The sequence below is a fragment of the Oncorhynchus masou genome, chromosome 30 (genome assembly GCF_036934945.1).
Source record: "Oncorhynchus masou masou isolate Uvic2021 chromosome 30, UVic_Omas_1.1, whole genome shotgun sequence".
Lineage (NCBI taxonomy): Eukaryota > Metazoa > Chordata > Actinopteri > Salmoniformes > Salmonidae > Oncorhynchus > Oncorhynchus masou.
In genome coordinates, this window is record NC_088241.1 from 2,691,055 (window position 1) to 2,707,670 (window position 16,616).

Here is a 16,616-nt window from a genome sequence, read left to right on the forward strand (position 1 = left end):
TTACCTGCAGGTACAATTTTTTTTATAATGCAATATATCGATTTACAAATAAATTGTGGATAGTGACTGTATGTGTGGATAGCAATTTACATTTGTGGAAAGTGATTTACATTTGTGGATTGGTACTTATTTGTACAGATCATGATACACGAATACAAAATGCATGCTGTGAGTTCACAATACATTTGGCATGATATTGATCCCATAGTGACCATCGACTTGAGAAAATGTATCCACTCAAACGAGCCCAGTATCTTGATGTTGCGGGTGCGCAGTCGAGACACACTCTAACCAGACGATGGGCGGGTTCCAGCGAGGGCAGTCTCTCGAGTCAAATCGGTTTTCGTGACTTGGTCGCTCCTCCTCTCTCCATCGTTTCTAGCAAGCTAGCTAGATATCTAGGAGAGCTACCTTGAAGTGTGGGAGACTCAAAGTGGATAAGGGGGAAACAGGCTGACGGAAAATGGCAGACATCGAGGGAGAGGGAATTAATTCGGTGGCACCTCCGTTAGTTCAGCCACCCTCTCGTAACTGCTCCGGTGTCAGCCCAACGCAGGGCACCGGCAGTTGCCAAACGGTGACTACCGTTACGTCAGGCCCGCGACTGGTGCGGATAGTCAAGTCTGACTCGGGATATGGCTTCAATGTCCGGGGACAGGTTAGCGAAGGAGGACAACTACGGAGCATCAACGGGGAATTGTATGCCCCGCTACAGCATGTTAGTGCTGTTTTACCGGGAGGTGCAGCGGACAGAGCCGGTATCTCGAAAGGGGACCGGATTCTGGAAGTGTAAGTACGAGTTAGCTTGCTATCTGGTAGCTGCTAACTACATGCGTAAGCTATCTCAATGGTAGATATTTGGTCAAGGCAGGGCAAAACAAACAGACCACAGCAACGCTAAAAAGGACGGTAATTGTCATGTCAGCTCCTCTGCACTGCAGTTGGTTCGTGAAACAAACGTGTTCTGCTGTCCCAAATTTAAGCTCGCTAGCTAACGTTAACTCCATAATTCACAAGCTGTTGTCCTCGGCTCAGTGCAACGCCATAAACGATCATAGCTAGCAACGTTAAATGATATGTTTCCCTTGACCTGGAGACTAGGTTAACAAAGCCTTACTAACTCATGCATATCAGTCTGTGCTTGTGTCTTATCGGGAGTGTACAGGGCAGAAGAGCCGGTTCATCCCAATGAAAAGACGGTCTGTGTGAGAGCATGTGATCATTACGAATTCCAGTCACACCGACTCTCTGAACTTGGATACAAGCTAACTATATTAACACCAGCACACACACAGGTTCCTTCCTTCCCTACACATCACATTACCAGAAAAACACCATCTGTCATTCTTATTAACAACAGAACCAGATGATGGGAAAATGGCCATTCAATGCGTGCGCATTAATAGTCGGATACTATTTTACCTACTTGCCTTGATGATGATAATAGGTATTTTAATAGTGTGCTCAAATGCTTTCTATCTAGTCTCAATTAAATTGGGACTTAACATTTCCTAATTGTAATAGATCAACAATAGCCATAGTATGCCATCTCTGTGTCTGGATGCGGATGCTGCAATATATAGAGAGTGCAGTGTGTCTGTCTGGTCTTTGCGACAGGTTTAGTATGCACAGGGGTAGCTAGCTTGGTGATGTTAGGTTCTGTTGCCATGGCAAGGAGCAGGCAGCATACAGCTCAGCATCAGTACCTGTGTGCGTGTGAGCGAGGGGGGGTTGCTGGATACGGGATACATAGGGCTCATCTGATTGGATGTGCTCTAAGTAATTCTCTGTTTTGATTCGTTGGCTCACCGTTTGCTGCTTTATGATTGGGTGCCGTGCAGTAGCTTGGCAGTCTGTTGACTCCACTATTGGTGTGCGTGCACGGGTGGTTGCACGCCCATTGTGTGTTTGTGTGTCTTGAGCAACACAATTATCTATGCCAGGGAGAGACACCTGCCCATGTGCTCCATATGCTCACACACAGCAGTCCGTCAGTGTTAGCTGCAGTGCTTGTGGAGCATCTACACAGCTCTCCAAAATCCACACTCCTCAGTAACACAGTCCCAGAGAGAACACACACACACAGTCCCAGAGAGAACACACACACACAGTCCCAGAGAGAACACACACACACACAGTCCCAGAGAGAACACACACACACAGTCCCAGAGAGAACACACACACACACAGTCCCAGAGAGAACACACACACACAGTCCCAGAGAGAACACACACACACACACACAGTCCCAGAGAGAACACACACACACAGTCCCAGAGAGAACACACACACACACAGTCCCAGAGAGAACACACACACACACACAGTCCCAGAGAACACACACACACACACACAGTCCCAGAGAACATACACACACACACACACAGTCCCAGAGAACATACACACACACACACAGTCCCAGAGAACACACACACACACAGTCCCAGAGAACACACACACACACACACACACACACACACACACACACACACACACACACACACACACACACACACACACACACACACACACACACACACACACACACAGTCCCAGAGAACACACACACACACACACAGTCTCAGAGAACAGTCTAGACTGGAGAAAGACTTGGAAGTGTTTTGTCTGTCTTTCCGTGTGTGTGTGTTTGCCTCGGTCCAGTCTGTGTCTGTATGTCTCTGTGTGTGTGTGTGTGTGTGTTTGCCTGGGTCCAGTATGTCTCTGTCTTTCTGTGTGTGTGTGTTTGTCTGGGTCCAGTCTGTCTCTGTCTTTCTGTGTGTGTGTGTGTGTGTGTGTGTGTGTGTGTGTGTGTGTGTGTGTGTGTGTGTGTGTGTGTGTGTGTGTATGACTACCTCAGCAGCTTTCAGTTAAACATTAGCCAGCCGAGAGACTCGTGATTAAAGGAAATGAGTCTGGGTTTTTTGACACCTGTAAGGGATACATGCAGTGATCAACATGTTGGGACGCATAACACACACAGGCCTACAGATTACAGAATGGACCTACTGTGTTCTCTACCCACACACACTGATTAGGAGTTGTGCCGGCTGTGCGCACACTGTCAGTTTCCTTGATGAAACATTGGAGCGTGTGTATCTCTGTCATTGTCTGTTTGTTTTATGACCCCAGTGTCTTCCTCAGTGTTAACTGCAGTGCTTGTGGAGCATCTCCACTGCAGGTGGTCTGTCTGGCAGTGTTGTGTGTTGATGCTGTAATCTTTGGCCTGCTTTCTGTTCCTCTGCCACTGATGTAACAACATGATAGTTAGCCTGGGTTTACTAGGCAGAGGGCTAGTTTATCATTTATTTTCCCGTGAACTTATACAGAAATATCACGTTGACATCATGTGTATCCTGAAGGTAGGATTGGTTTCTTCTGTATCAATAGTTTCTACTGTGTGAACTGTGAGCCTAACTATAGTTGGTAACTGTAATCTTTACTATAGGCTGCTGCAGAGCAGACGTCAGCAGTCCTGCTGCTTACACACACAGTCTCATGCCCTGACACGCTGCCATCTGAGTGGCCCTCTCACTCACTCACTAGAGGTCGACAAATTCATCTGAATGGCCGATTAATTAGGGCCGATTTCAAGATTTCATACCAATCTGAAACCTGTATTTTTGGGCCGATTACCCATTATTATTTTTATTTAATTTTTGTTTAAAAAAATATATCTTTTTATTTAACTAGGCAAGTCAGTTAAGAACACATTCTTATTTTCAATGACGGCCTAGGAACTGTGGGTTAACTGCCTTGTTCAGGGGCAGAACGACAGATTTTCACCTTGTCAGCTCAGGGGTTCCAATCTCGCACAGTTAACTAGTCCAACGCTCTAATCATTGCACTCCACGAGTGGCCTGCCTGTTACACAAATGCAGAAGAAGCCAAGGTAAATTGCTAGCTAGCATTAAACTTATCTTATAAAAAACAATCAATCATAATCACTAGTTATAACTACTGATCCAGTTAAGCAGGCAATATTAACCAGGTGAAATCGTGTCATTTCTCTTGCGTTCATTGCACACAGAGTCAGGGTATATGCAACAGTTTGGGCTGCCTGGCTCATTGCACACAGTCAGGGTATATGCAACAGTTTGGGCTTCCTGGCTCACTGCACGCAGAGTCAGGGTATATGCAACAGTTTGGGCTGCCTGGCTCATTGCAAACTAATTTGCCAGAATTTTATGTAATTATGACATGCGTTAAAGGTTGTGCAATGTAACAAGTATATTTAGACTTAGAGATGCAACCGTTAGATAAAATACCGAACGGTTCCGTATTTCACTGAAATAAACGTTTTGTTTTCGAAATGATAGTTTCCGGATTCGATCATATTAATGACCAAAGGCTCGTATTTCTGAGTGTTATTATGTTATAATTAAGTCTGATTTGATAGAGCAGTCTGACTGAGCAGCAGCAGGCCCGTAATCAATCATTCAAACAGCACTTTCGTGCGTTTTGCCAGCAGCTCTTCGCAAGCACTGCGCTGTTTATGACTTCAAGCCTATCAGCCTAATGGCTGGTGTAACCAATGTGAAATGGCTAGCTAGTTAGCTGGGTGTGCACTAATCCTGTTTCAAACGTCACTCACTTTTAGATTTGGAGTAGTTATTCCCCTTGCGCTGCAAGGGCCGTGGCTTTTGTGGAGCGATGGGCCCAGGTAGGGGCAAGGAGGGGGACGGAAGCTATACTGTTACATTGGCAATACTATAGTGCCTAAAAGAACATCCACTAGTCAAAGGTATATGAAATACAAATGGTATAGAGAGAAATAGTCCTATAAATACTATATTAACTACAACCTAAAACCTCTTACCTTGGAATATTGAAGTCTCATGTTAAAAGGAACCACCAACTTTTATATGTTCTCATGTTCTGAGCAAGGAACTTAAACGTTAGCTTTTTTACATGGCACACATTCTACATGGCACACATTTTACATGGCACACATTTTACATGGCACACATTTTACATGGCACACATTTTACATGGCACACATTTTACATGGCACACATTTTACATGGCTCACATTTTACATGGCACACATTTTACATGGCTCACATTTTACATGGCACACATTTTACATGGCACACATTTTACATGGCTCACATTTTACATGGCACACATTTTACATGGCTCACATTTTTACACGGCATTACATTACTTTCTTCTCCAACACTTTGTTTTTGCATTATTTAAACCAAATTGAACATGTTTCATTATTTATTTGAGGCTAAATTGATTTTATTGATGTTTTATATTAAGTTAAAGTAAGTGTTAATTCAGTATTGTTGTAATTGTCATTATTACAAATTTAAAAATTACACAAATCGGCCGATTAATCGTTATCGGCTTTTTTGGTCCTCCAATAATCGGTATCGGTATCGGCGTTGAAAAATCATAATCGGTCGACCTCTAACACACACACACAGAGTCCCTGCAGAGGTCACAAGTCCAGCTGACTAGCTCATGCTCTGACGCACAGTCATCTGAGACCCCACCGTGACCCCGTTGCCATGGGAGACGTCAGAGTTCCAGCTGAGGTGAACATTAGACTTGCTGACAGCCTTATCATGACGTCTACTGACTGACCCTTAATATATGATGATCACTGTTATACAAGAGGGCTCGTCCAGACACACACAGACTGGCACGTTATATAGGATGATCACTGTTATACCAGAGGGTTTGTCCACTCCCCAAGACAGACACTGACTAGACAACAAGAAACGTCAACAACACAATTCATTTTAGGCAGAAAGAACCCATGCTAGTTTCTAATTATGTATGAGTGCTGCTGCTCATTTGCAATGATGACTCAGTATACCCTAGCCCAATTATGAATGAATATTCAATCTCTACCTCCCTTCATCTGCCTCTCTCTCTCCATCTCTCCTCTCAGTAATAGTGTGAACGTGGAGGGGCGACCCATAAGCAGGTGGTGGATCTGATCCGTGCGGGGAGAGGGAGCTGATGCTGGCCGTGCTGTCTGTACCTCCCCAGGAGGCTGACTGTCTGGACCCTGGAGACGACGGCTCAGCCCAGTCCTGCTACGACTACAGCGACAAACAGGCCGTCCCCATCTCCGTCCCCACATACAAACACGCTGAACTCAACCAGGAGAGGTTTGTGGTGAGTAGATGGAAGGAAGGGGGGGTGGAGAGAGGGAAGGAGTGGTGTGAATAACCTGTCCACATCTGTCCCAACATGCAAATACACTGAACACAACCAGGGGAGAGAGGGAAGGAGTGGTGTGAATAACCTGTCCACATCTGTCATCTGTCCCAACATGCAAATACACTGAACGCAACCAGGGGAGAGAGGGAAGGACTGGTGTGAATAACCTGTCCACATCTGTCCCAACATGCAAATACACTGAACGCAACCAGGGGAGAGAGGGAAGGACTGGTGCGAATAACCTGTCCTCATCTGTCCCAACATGCAAATACACTGAACGCAACCAGGAGAGAGAGGGGGGAGAGAGAAAATGACTGAGGAAAGATGTACATAACATGTTAGTATTGCCGCAGGTAGCCCAGTGGTTAGAGCTTTGGACTAGTAACCAAAAGGTTGCTTGATCGAATCCCCAAGCTGACAAGGTAAAAATCTGTCGTTCTGCCCCTGAACAAGGCAGTTAACCCACTGGTCCAAGGCTGTCATTGTAAATAAGAATTTGACCTTAACTGACTTGCCTAGTTAAATGAAATAAAAATGGCTAAAGTATATTTGAACTGTGTGTCTCTGTTTGCAGGTGTATAATGTGTACATGGCAGGCAGACAGCTGTGCTCTAAGAGGTACAGGGAGTTTGCTATCCTCAACCAGAACCTGAAGAGAGAGTTTGCCAACTACACCTTCCCCAAAATACCTGGCAAATGGCCCTTTTCCCTGTCTGAACAACAACTAGACGCTAGACGCAGGGGACTGGAGGAATACCTGGAGAAAGGTGAGAGGGAGGAAGAAAGATTAGACCAGAGAAATATGGATCAAAAACCATTTGGAAAGGTGATAGAAAGGGTGGAATGAGAGATGGAGGGATAACTGGAAGAAGGTGGAAGTTGGTGCAATACATGAATGGAGGAAGAAGAAGACATGTGAAAAGGAAAGGATTGGAGAGGAGGATAACAGGCTACTCATAGAGGAACTCATGGGAGTGTCTTAGAGAGGAGGTAGAGATGGTCAGGATAACAGGCTACTCATAGAGGAACTCATGGGAGTGTCTTAGAGAGGAGGTAGAGATGGTCAGGATTACAGGCTACTAAGAGAGGCTCATGGGAGTGTCTTAGAGAGGAGGTAGAGATGGTCAGGATAACAGGCTACTAAGAGAGGCTCATGGGAGTGTCTTAGAGAGGAGGTAGAGATGGTCAGGATAACAGGCTACTAAGAGAGGAACTCATGGGAGTGTCTTAGAGAGTAGGTAGAGATGGTCAGGATAACAGGCTACTAAGAGAGGAACTCATGGGAGTGTCTTAGAGAGGAGGTAGAGATGGTCAGGATAACAGGCTACTAAGAGAGGAACTCATGGGAGTGTCTTAGAGAGGAGGTAGAGATGGTCAGAATAACAGGCTACTCATAGAGGAACTCATGGGAGTGTCTTAGAGAGGAGGTAGAGATGGTCAGGATAACAGGCTACTCATAGAGGAACTCATGGGAGTGTCTTAGAGAGGAGGTAGAGATGGTCAGAATAACAGGCTACTCATAGAGGAACTCATGGGAGTGTCTTAGAGAGGAGGTAGAGATGGTCAGGATAACAGACTACTCATAGAGGAACTCATGGGAGTGTCTTAGAGAGGAGGTAGAGATGGTCAGGATAACAGGCTACTCATAGAGGAACTCATGGGAGTGTCTTAGAGAGGAGGTAGAGATGGTCAGGATAACAGACTACTCATAGAGGAACTCATGGGAGTGTCTTAGAGAGGAGGTAGAGATGGTCAGAATAACAGGCTACTCATAGAGGAACTCATGGGAGTGTCTTAGAGAGGAGGTAGAGATGGTCAGGATAACAGGCTACTCATAGAGGAACTCATGGGAGTGTCTTAGAGAGAGGAGGTAGAGATGGTCAGGATAACAGGCTACTCATAGAGGAACTCATGGGAGTGTCTTAGAGAGGAGGTAGAGATGGTCAGGATAACAGGCTACTCATAGAGGAACTCATGGGAGTGTCTTAGAGAGGAGGTAGAGATGGTCAGGATAACAGGCTACTCATAGAGGAACTCATGGGAGTGTCTTAGAGAGGAGGTAGAGATGGTCAGGATTACAGGCTACTAAGAGAGGCTCATGGGAGTGTCTTAGAGAGGAGGTAGAGATGGTCAGGATAACAGGCTACTAAGAGAGGCTCATGGGAGTGTCTTAGAGAGGAGGTAGAGATGGTCAGGATAACAGGCTACTAAGAGAGGAACTCATGGGAGTGTCTTAGAGAGGAGGTAGAGATGGTCAGGATAACAGGCTACTCATAGAGGAACTCATGGGAGTGTCTTAGAGAGGAGGTAGAGATGGTCAGGATAACAGGCTACTAAGAGAGGAACTCATGGGAGTGTCTTAGAGAGGAGGTAGAGATGAACAGGATAACAGGCTACGAAGAGAGGAACTCATGGGGGTGTCTTAGAGAGGAGGTAGAGATGGACAGGATAACAGGCTACGAAGAGAGGAACTCATGGGAGTGTCTTAGAGAGGAGGTAGAGATGGTCAGGATAACAGGCTACTCATAGAGGAACTCATGGGAGTGTCTTAGAGAGGAGGTAGAGATGGTCAGGATAACAGGCTACTAAGAGAGGAACTCATGGGAGTGTCTTAGAGAGGAGGTAGAGATGGTCAGGATAACAGGCTACTCATAGAGGAACTCATGGGAGTGTCTTAGAGAGGAGGTAGAGATGGTCAGGATAACAGGCTACTCATAGAGGAACTCATGGGAGTGTCTTAGAGAGGAGGTAGAGATGGTCAGAATAACAGGCTACTCATAGAGGAACTCATGGGCGTGTCTACAACGGATCTGCCTTTCTCAGTGTTTCTACTTTCTCTCTCCCCTCCTTTTCACCATCCTGCTGCCCATTCTCCCTTCTCTCTTCACAGTGTGTTCAGTGAGGGTGATTGGGGAGAGTGATGTCATGCAGGAGTTTCTGTCTGATGAGCCTGATGAGGTAAGCGTGTCATTCTGAGTCTGTTTGCTTATTCCTCTCTAAGATGTATTCTTGTTTTAGACTCTCTCTCTCGTTCTGCTGTTCTCTCTCCTCTCATCCTATCCTCTGGAGTGTGTGAGATGGGGCATCTCTGTCCTTTTTTTCCTTCTTTTTGGTTTCCTCTCTTCTGCTTTTCCATCTGTCTACACTGTGTGTGTGTGTGTCCTCTGAGTGGTCCTGTGACCACCTTCTCAACCGTCTGGCCGTAAGTCATCTCTTGCCACACCCCATTCTCCGTAGAACTATAACGGCGTATCAGATGTGGAGTTGAGGATAGCCATGCCTGATAAAACCACCGTCACAGTCCGAGTCCGCAAGAACTGTACAACTGACCAGGTCTACCAGGTAACACACCCCTAACCTCTAGTTACACATACAGCCCTCACTCCTAGTCCCCAGGACCATCAGGCCACACCCTCACACCTAGCTAGTCCCCTGGACCATCAGGCCACACCCTCACACCTAGTCCCCAGGACCATCAGGCCACGCCCTCACACCTAGTCCCCAGGACCATCAGGCCACACCTTCACACCTTCACACCTAGTCCCCAGGACCATCAGGCCACACCTTCACACCTAGTCCCCAGGACCATCAGGCCACACCTTCACACCTAGTCCCCAGGACCATCAGGCCACACCTTCATACCTAGTCCCCAGGAACATCAGGCCACACCTTCATACCTAGTCCCCAGGACCATCAGGCCACACCTTCATACCTAGTCAGGCTACACCTAGTTCCCTGGAACATCAGACCACGCCTAGTTCCCTGGAACATCAGACCACGCCTAGTTCCCTGGAACATCAGGCCATACCTAGGTCCCTGGAACATCAGGCCACACCTAGTGCCCTGGAACATCAAGCCACACCCTCACACCTTGGTTACCACTTGGACCCACATTAAACAATTCTAGGCTTGACCATAAATGTACACAGCACTCCTTGTTAATGCACAGGCCTCCTTGTTAATGCACAGGCCTCCTTGTTAATGCACAGGCCTCCTTGTTAATGCACAGGCCTCTTTGTTAATGCACAGGCCTCTTTGTTAATGCACAGGCCTCTTTGTTAATGCACAGGCCTCTTTGTTAATGCACAGGCCTCTTTGTTAATGCACAGGCCTCTTTGCTAATGCACAGGCCTCTTTGCTAATGCACAGGCCTCCTTGTTAATGCACAGGCCTCTTTGTTAATGCACAGGCCTCTTTGTTAATGCACAGGCCTCTTTGTTAATGCACAGGCCTCTTTGCTAATGCACAGGCCTCTTTGTTAATGCACAGGTCTTTCTCACTCTCCCACAGGCTGTGGTCATGACAGTAGGAATGGACAGCATAACGGCCAGCTACTTTGCTCTGTTTGAGGTCATCAACCACTCCTTTGGTAAGTGTGAGGGTGAGATCTTTTATTTCATAGTACTAGTCTTTTTCCATGTGCTAACTCTAGCATTAACCTTAATCACCTGAGACTTTTGCCTCACTGTGTGTGTGTGTGTGTGTGTGTGTGTGTGTGTGTGTGTGTGTGTGTGTGTGTGTGTGTGTGTGTGTGTGTGTGTGTGTGTGTGTGTGTGTGTGTGTGTGTGTGTGTGTGTGTGTGTGTCTGTGTGTACATGCGGTCCTCTTACTACATTCAGATTGAGAGTGGACCTGAGAGCTCAGTAAAAAAGCACATTTTACTCATAAACAGAGTCGTTAAAGGGACAGTTCACTCAAGTCTCAATAGTCAAGCTATAGTGTGTATGTTGTCAGTATATCCTGCTACAGTGGGTAGCATTGCTCATCTTTCCCATTAATTTGGGGTAGAGACCTGCACAATTCTCCCATGAATGTACCAACATGTAGACACCAGGATCTCTGGTGCCAGTCTCTCATTCATTTAATGAAGTCTGTCTCCACTCAGTAACATCTGTTGAGTCAGCCCTGTCCCTCTTCCATCAAAGACAGGCTAATGCCTACTCCCGTGTGTGTGTGTGTGTCTATGTGTCTGTGTCTGTGTGTGTGTCTTTAATCATAGAGGCTAACATTCCTACCCAGGAGCTTTGTTGATTGAATCACTTCTTCATGATGTTGCTGTTGAGGGAGTTGTGGTGTCAGGTTGGTTGGGATATGAGCAAAGCATTTCTATTTGTAGCAAAACACAGTTTTGATTAGATGGTATACAGCTACGAATTGGCTTTTCATAGCCGGGTTAGGAGAACTTACGCAGCAGGTTAGGAGAACTTACACAGCAGGTTAGGAGAACTTACGCAGCCGGTTAGGAGAATTAACGTAGTGGGTTAGGAGAAGTTACACAGCGGGTAGGAGTATTAACGTAATGGGTTAGGAGAACTTACACAGCAGGTTAGGAGAACTTACGCAGCCGGTTAGGAGAATTAACGTAGTGGGTTAGGAGAAGTTACACAGCGGGTAGGAGTATTAACGTAATGGGTTAGGAGAAGTTACACAGCAGGTTAGGAGAACTTACGCAGCCGGTTAGGAGAATTAACGTAGTGGGTTAGGAGAACTTACACAGCAGGTAGGAGTATTAACGTAGTGGGTTAGGAGAATTAACGTAGTGGGTTAGGATAACTTACACAGCAGGTAGGAGTATTAACGTAGTGGGTTAGGAGAATTAACGTAGTGGGTTAGGAGAACTTACGCAGCAGGTAGGATAATTAATGTAGTGGGTTAGGAGAATTAGCGTAGTGGGTTAGGAGAATTAACGTAGTGGGTTAGGAGAATTAACGTAGTGGGTTAGGAAAATTAACGTAGTGGGTTAGGAGAATTAACGTAGTGGGTTAGGAGAATTAACGTAGTGGGTTAGGAGAACTTACACAGCAGGTTAGGAGAATTAACGTAGTGGGTTAGGAGAATTAACGTAGAGGCTTAGGAGAACTTACGCAGCAGGTTTGGAGAATTAACGTAGCGGGTTAGGAGAATTAACGTAGTGGTTTAGGAGAATTAACGTAGTGGTTTAGGAGAATTAACGTAGTGGGTTAGGAGAACTTACACAGCAGGTTAGGAGAATTAACATAGTGGGTTATGAGAACTTTCACAGCAGGTTAGGAGAATTAACATAGTGGGTTAGGAGAATTAACGTAGTGGGTTAGGAGAATTAACGTAGTGGGTTAGGAGAATTAACGTAGTGGGTTAGGAGAACTTAAGCATCAGGTTAGGAGAATTAACGTAGTGGGTTAGGAGAATTAACGTAGTGGGTTTGGAGAATTAATGTAGTTGGTTAGGAGAATTAACGTAGTGGGTTAGGAGAATTAATGTAGCGGGTTAGGAGAATTAACGTAGCGGGTTTGGAGAGTTAACGTAGTGGGTTAGGAGAACTAACACAGCAGGTTAGGAGAATTAACTTAGTGGATTAGGAGAACTAACACAGCAGGTTAGGAGAATTAATGTAGTGGGTTAGGAGAACTTACACAGCAGGTTAGGAGAATTAACGTAGTGGGTTAGGAGAATTAACGTAGTGGGTTAGGAGAACTTACACAGCAGGTTAGGAGAATTAACGTAGTGGGTTAGGAGAATTAACGTAGAGGCTTAGGAGAACTTACGCAGCAGGTTTGGAGAATTAACGTAGTGGATTAGGAGAATTAACGTAGTGGTTTAGGAGAATTAACGTAGTGGGTTAGGAGAACTTACACAGCAGGTTAGGAGAATTAACATAGTGGGTTATGAGAACTTTCACAGCAGGTTAGGAGAATTAACATAGTGGGTTAGGAGAATTAACGTAGTGGGTTAGGAGAATTAACGTAGTGGGTTAGGAGAACTTACGCATCAGGTTAGGAGAATTAACGTAGTGGGTTAGGAGAATTAACGTAGTGGGTTTGGAGAATTAACGTAGTTGGTTAGGAGAATTAACGTAGTGGGTTAGGAGAATTAATGTAGCGGGTTAGGAGAATTAACGTAGCGGGTTTGGAGAGTTAACGTAGTGGGTTAGGAGAACTAACACAGCAGGTTAGGAGAATTAACTTAGTGGATTAGGAGAACTAACACAGCAGGTTAGGAGAATTAATGTAGTGGGTTAGGAGAAATTACACATCAGGTTAGGAGAATTAACGTAGTGGGTTAGGAGAAATTACACAGCAGGTTAGGAGAATTAACGTAGTGGGTTAGGAGAATTAACATAGTGGGTTAGGCGAATTAACGTAGTGGGTTAGGAGAATTTACACAGCAGGTTAGGATAATTAACGTAGTGGGTTAGGAGAATTAACGTAGTGGGTTAGGAAAATTAACGTAGTGGGTTAGGAGAAATTACACATCAGGTTAGGAGAATTAACGTAGTGGGTTAGGAGAATTAACGTAGTGGGTTAGGAGAACTTACACAGCAGGTTAGGATAATTAACGTTGTGGGTTAGGAGAATTAACGTAGTCGGTTAGGATAACTTACACAGCAGGTTAGGAGAAATAACGTAGTGGGTTAGGAGAATTAACGTAGCGGGTTAGGAGAACTTACACAGCAGGTTAGGAGAATTAACGTAGTGGGTTAGGAGAATTAACGTAGTGGGTTAGTAGAACTTACACAGCAGGTTAGGAGAATTAACGTAGTGGGTTAGGAGAATTAACGTAGTGGGTTTGTAGAACTTACGCAGCAGGTTAGGAGAATTAACGTAGTTCGTTAGGAGAATTAACGTAGTGGGTTAGGAGAATTAACGTAGCGGGTTTGGAGAGTTAACGTAGTGGGTTAGGAGAACTAACACAGCAGGTTAGGAGAATTAACTTAGTGGATTAGGAGAACTAACACAGCAGGTTAGGAGAATTAATGTAGTGGGTTAGGAGAACTTACACAGCAGGTTAGGAGAATTAACATAGTGGGTTAGGAGAATTAACGTAGTGGGTTAGGAGAATTAACGTAGTGGGTTAGGAGAATTAACGTAGTGGGTTAGGAGAATTAACGTAGTGGGTTAGGAAAATTAACGTAGTGGGTTAGGAGAAATTACACAGCGGGTTAGGAGAATTAACGTAGTGGGTTAGGAGAATTAACATAGTGGGTTAGGCGAATTAACGTAGTGGGTTAGGAGAATTTACACAGCAGGTTAGGATAATTAACGCAGTGGGTTAGGAGAATTAACGTAGTGGGTTAGGAAAATTAACGTAGTGGGTTATCAGAAATTACACAGCAGGTTAGGAGAATTAACGTAGTGGGTTAGGCGAATTAACGTAGTGGGTTAGAAGAACTTACACAGCAGGTTAGGATAATTAACGTAGTGGGTTAGGAGAATTAACGTAGTGGGTTAGGAGAACTTACACAGCAGGTTAGGAGAAATAACATAGTGGGTTAGGAGAATTAACGTAGCGGGTTAGGAGAACTTACACAGCAGGTTAGGAGAATTAACGTAGTGGGTTAGGAGAATTAATGTAGCGGGTTAGGAGAACTTACACAGCAGGTTAGGAGAATTAACGTAGTGGGTTAGGAGAACTTACGCAGCAGGTTAGGAGAATTAACGTAGTTGGTTAGGAGAATTAATGTAGCGGGTTAGGAGAACTTACACAGCAGGTTAGGAGAATTAACGTAGTGGGTTAGGCGAATTAACGTAGTGGGTTAGTAGAACTTACACAGCAGGTTAGGAGAATTAACGTAGTGGGTTAGGAGAATTAACGTAGTGGGTTAGGAGAACTTACGCAGCAGGTTAGGAGAATTAACGTAGTTGGTTAGGAGAATTAACGTAGTGGGTTAGGAGAATTAATGTAGCGGGTTAGGAGAGTTAACGTAGTGGGTTAGGAGAACTAACACAGCAGGTTAGGAGAATTAACTTAGTGGGTTAGGAGAACTTACACAGCAGGTTAGGATAATTAACGTAGTGGGTTAGGAGAATTAACGTAGTGGGTTAGGAGAACTTACACAGCAGGTTAGGAGAAATAACGTAGTGGGTTAGGAGAATTAACGTAGCGGGTTAGGAGAACTTACACAGCAGGTTAGGAGAATTAACGTAGTTGGTTAGGAGAATTAATGTAGCGGGTTAGGAGAACTTACACAGCAGGTTAGGAGAATTAACGTAGTGGGTTAGGCGAATTAACGTAGTGGGTTAGTAGAACTTACACAGCAGGTTAGGAGAATTAACGTAGTGGGTTAGGAGAATTAACGTAGTGGGTTAGGAGAACTTACGCAGCAGGTTAGGAGAATTAACGTAGTTGGTTAGGAGAATTAACGTAGTGGGTTAGGAGAATTAATGTAGCGGGTTAGGAGAGTTAACGTAGTGGGTTAGGAGAATTAACATAGTGGGTTAGGCGAATTAACGTAGTGGGTTAGGAGAACTTACACAGCAGGTTAGGATAATTAACGTAGTGGGTTAGGAGAACTTACACAGCAGGTTAGGAGAAATAACGTAGTGGGTTAGGAGAATTAACGTAGCGGGTTAGGAGAACTTACACAGCAGGTTAGGAGAATTAACGTAGTGGGTTAGGAGAATTAATGTAGCGGGTTAGGAGAACTTACACAGCAGGTTAGGAGAATTAACGTAGTGGGTTAGGAGAATTAACATAGTGGGTTAGGAGAATTAACATAGTGGGTTAGGAGAACTTACGCAGCAGGTTAGGAGAATTAACATGGCGGGTTCGGAGAATTAACGTAGTGGGTTAGGAGAATTAACGTAGTGGGTTAGGAGAACTTACGCAGCAGGTAGGATAATTAACGTAGTGGGTTAGGAGAATTAGGTTAAGGTTAGGAAAAGGGTAAGGGTTAGATAAAATGCTACATTTTTCCTTGACTCAACTCAAACATGGAACTTTCCTACCGTAGCTGTTTACCATCGAGCCACAACAGGAAAACACCCACCAACCTAACCCTGTCGCTCTCTGTCTCTCTCCCACCGACCTAACCCTGTCGCTCTCTCTCTCTCTCTCTCCCACCGACCTAACCCTGTCGCTCTCTCTCTCTCTCTCTCTCCCACCGACCTAACCCTGTCGCTCTCTGTCTCTCTCCCACCGACCTAACCCTGTCGCTCTCTGTCTCTCTCCCACCGACCTAACCCTGTCGCTCTCTGTCTCTCTCCCACCGACCTAACCCTGTCGCTCTCTGTCTCTCTCCCACCGACCTAACCCTGTCGCTCTCTGTCTCTCTCCCACCGACCTAACCCTGTCGCTCTCTCTCTCTCTCCCACTGACCTAACCCTGTCGCTCTCTCTCTCTCTCCCACCGACCTAACCCTGTCGCTCTCTCTCTCTCTCCCACCGACCTAACCCTGTCGCTCTCTGTCACTCTCCCACCGACCTAACCCTGTCGCTCTCTCCGTCTCTGTCTCTCTCCTTCAGTGCGTAAACTGGCTCCTAATGAGTTCCCCCACAAGCTGTATGTTCAGAACTACACATCTGCTGTCCCTGGGACCTGCCTCACCCTGCGCAAGTGGCTCTTCACCACCGAGGAGGAGATCCTGCTCAATGACAACCAACTGGCCGTCAGCTACTGCTTCCACCAGGTGTGTGTGTGCGTGTGTCAGGGGAGTGTGCATTGTGTGTCAAGGGAATGTGCAT

The 16,616-nt window shown here is 45.5% G+C and overlaps 1 pseudogene; it reads left to right on the plus strand.

Annotated features, from left to right (window-relative positions):
- Positions 1–336: 336 nt before the first annotated feature.
- LOC135521796 (sorting nexin-27-like) overlaps positions 337–16,616 on the plus strand; it is a 22,103-nt pseudogene continuing 5,823 nt past the window's right edge.